Source organism: Octopus bimaculoides, chromosome 11 (genome assembly GCF_001194135.2).
Source record: "Octopus bimaculoides isolate UCB-OBI-ISO-001 chromosome 11, ASM119413v2, whole genome shotgun sequence".
NCBI classification, from domain to species: domain Eukaryota; kingdom Metazoa; phylum Mollusca; class Cephalopoda; order Octopoda; family Octopodidae; genus Octopus; species Octopus bimaculoides.
Window position 1 is genome coordinate 39,158,201 of NC_068991.1, and position 3,169 is coordinate 39,161,369.

Here is a 3,169-nt window from a genome sequence, read left to right on the forward strand (position 1 = left end):
ATACCTCACCACATGGAGTAGAAACCAGATGTTCAGATAAGTAGCCTTATTTTCCAACCTAGCATCTAAAACCTCTTTTTCAGCACAATTTATTATAAAAAATTACTTTATTATTTCATTTCATTATCTTTCTATGCAAACACAGTTTCATCTTCCATGCCGTATGTTTAGAGAAAAAAACTTAAGATCCCTTTGCTCAATTCAACTCTCCCTCTTTCTCTCTCTCTTTCACACTCATTTATTATTGTCATTTATTCATTCATTTATCTAATTTTGTCACAGTTTGGTTGACCAAAAACTGTTGGTTATAGCTCTAGTTAAGGATTCAAATACCCAATTCTATCTGATTATCATCATTAATATTCTCTCACACCGGCAGCCTGAGTTTTTACTGTTTCACATTGCTGTTTCATGGTGCACCCACCAATCCCACCCCCACCACCTGTACCAGAAGTCTCTATCCTCTGACCTCTATTGGATGTCTCTCCCATGAACACCTCCAAAGGCTTAATGTTCCTCCATCCCTACTTAGGGGTCTATCTTCTATGTAATGTAGTGATTATGTAGCACATAAAATGATGGTGTAATGTATGCAGGTTGAAGGCCATTGTTCATTTATGAGTTCTGCCAAATGCGAGCTTTCTTTTCTGGTGCATGATGCTGCTGTCCCCTATCTCAGGGTCTCACAGGCCCACACCTCCCACACCCTCAGAGTTGGCACACTTAATGTCAGCACATCAAAAGGTAGGTCTGGTGAGATTGTTGAGATGCTTGAACAGAGATGTGTAGGTTTGTGCTGCATCCAAGAAGAAAGGTGGAGAAGAAGTTCTGCTAGGTTCCTCACAGGCAAAGAACATAGGTGTAAGATTTTCTGGGCAGGGAACAGACGGGGTGGGGGTGGGAGGCGCGAGTATACTTCTTGCAGAGAAATGGGTTGATAAGGTAATTGAGGTTGTCAGAGTCTGTGATAGAATACTTAAGATTAGATTATATATACATGTAGATGTAGGTATGTACATATATGTACGTATATGTGCATATACTCACATATTATTTGTATTATTATACATATATATATATACATACACACACACATGCATATGTGTGTATGTGTTGTGTTTGTCACCTATCACATTTGACAACCAGTATTGGTTTGTTTACATCCCTATAACTTAGCAGTTCTGCAAAAGAGACTGATAGAATAAGTACCCGACTTTGACAAAAAAAGTGTAGGGGTTGATTTTTTTAAACTAGAACCCTTCAGAGCAGTGTCCCAGAATGACTGCAGTCCAATGACTGAAACAAAATAAAAGAAACAAAGAGTTTTAAAAATCCATGCAGACAGACACACATACACTTTCTTGTTGTAAGAAATACAGTTTCTGAGAAGTGTAGGAACTATGACATTTGTAGATCTCGTAAAACTTGTTAGATTAGTGCAGTCAATGTTTATTTTAAAATTCTGTAGGAAGATACTTGAAGAAAAAAACAACAAAAACCAAAAATTTTAATGTTGCTGTGAGAGATAATCAGAGATTCGAGGCTGGAACCATCAATGATTTTGTATTTTGTGACTTTATACATTGACACAGTGTGTAGTGCAAGATTTCACTTGATATATGTGGCAATCGTATCTTTTTTGCTATAGAAGTAGATGAAGTTTCCATTGCAAACACACCAACATCGGTTGTCAAATGATGGAGGGACAAACAGAGACACAAACACACACATATATATACATATATACGATGGGCTTCTCTCAGTTTCCATCTATGAAATCCACGCACAAGGCTTTGGTTGACTCGAGGTTATAGTAGAAGACACTCTATAAAGTATAGAGTTGGCAACTTTTCTTCCCCACCCATTTTGTAGGAGTAATACCCATTTTTCTGGGCTCTTTTCACAGCTATACCCCGTTTGAAATTTGCATTAGTTTTTGTATGAAAAAAGAAAAAAAAACAGAAGGGAGTGGGGTTTGTTTGTAGTTTCTAAAGAAAACGTTAAACATACCTAAAAAAAAAATACGGTCTTTTCCCCCAACTAAAAGAAATGAAGAACTATCAAACAAGGCAAATAAGTACAGGGGGTGGGGGAAAGAAGAAAGAACTAACACTTGATCCTTCTAGAACTCCCAGAATGGAAACCTAAACACCTAATAAACTTTCCCTTCTATTCATTACTAAATCTCTTTCACTCTTCATTGTTAAAAGTAAAGAAGCTAGAAAAGACCGATCGTATTTCAGTCTAATTGTCATTTTAAATGACTGAGGCTTTCCTTTTCTTGTCTCTATTGCTTCACTCCTTTTCTCCATGGTTAAGAGAGTGAAGGTGCGTGGCTCAGTGGTTAAGGGTATTTGGCCCACGATCGTATGGTCATGAGTATGATTCCTGGCAGTACACTGTTTTCCTGAGCAAGGCACTCTACTTCACCTGGCAAAAATGAGTTGTAGCTGTAATTGAAAGGGGCCAGCCTTGTCACATTCTGTGTGAGGCTGAATCTCCCTGAGAACTACGTTAATGGCATGCATGTCTGTGGAGTACTCAGCCACTTGCACGTTAATTTTACAAGCAGTTGTAAAATCATAACAGATAAACAGGAACCTTTTCATCGTAACTGACAGAATACCATTCTTTAAAAAGAGTGAAAGGAAAGGAAATGTTTCATATCATAAAGCAAAAATATGTGTTTAGTATAAGCAGTGAAAGCTAAGATGAAATAATTGCTATTCTGTCATGTAGTGACTTCACCCTTGACTCACACTCAATTTAATAACAACATGCGCATCAGTATTTATCAAAGGGCTTGGCCTCCAGATCTGTGAGACCCACAAATGCTGCTGTTAGGACTTGATTAACCCCCATAGTGACCCTAACGACTAAAAAGATTTTCCTGCCCCTATATAGGATCTTTTTTGGTTTTCTTCCAACCACTTGGAGGTTTATCGTGCTCCAGTCCACTCAGCTGGCCAAAATGAATTGTAGTTGTAATTGAAAGGGGCCAGCCTTGTCAGATTCTGTGTGAGGCTGAATCACCTTGAGAACTGTGTTAATGGTATGCATGTCTGTGGAATACTCAGCCACTTGCACATTAATTCTATCCTCGTGTGGTAATGAAAAGTAAAAGTGACATCCAATATTTGCTGTAGTTAATTTGTCTTTGATTTGACAA

At 38.0% G+C, this 3,169-nt stretch overlaps 1 protein-coding gene across 1 annotated transcript in view; it reads right to left on the reverse strand.

Annotated features, from left to right (window-relative positions):
* The window catches only part of LOC106883096 (proteasome subunit alpha type-6), a 267,726-nt gene extending 265,125 nt beyond the window's left edge, over nucleotides 1-2,601 (reverse strand). The window contains exon 1 of the mRNA XM_052971706.1: nucleotides 2,596-2,601. The gene's annotated coding sequence lies outside the window, so the exon portion shown is untranslated. The remainder of the gene's footprint in view (nucleotides 1-2,595) is intronic.
* Nucleotides 2,602-3,169: the final 568 nt, after the last annotated feature.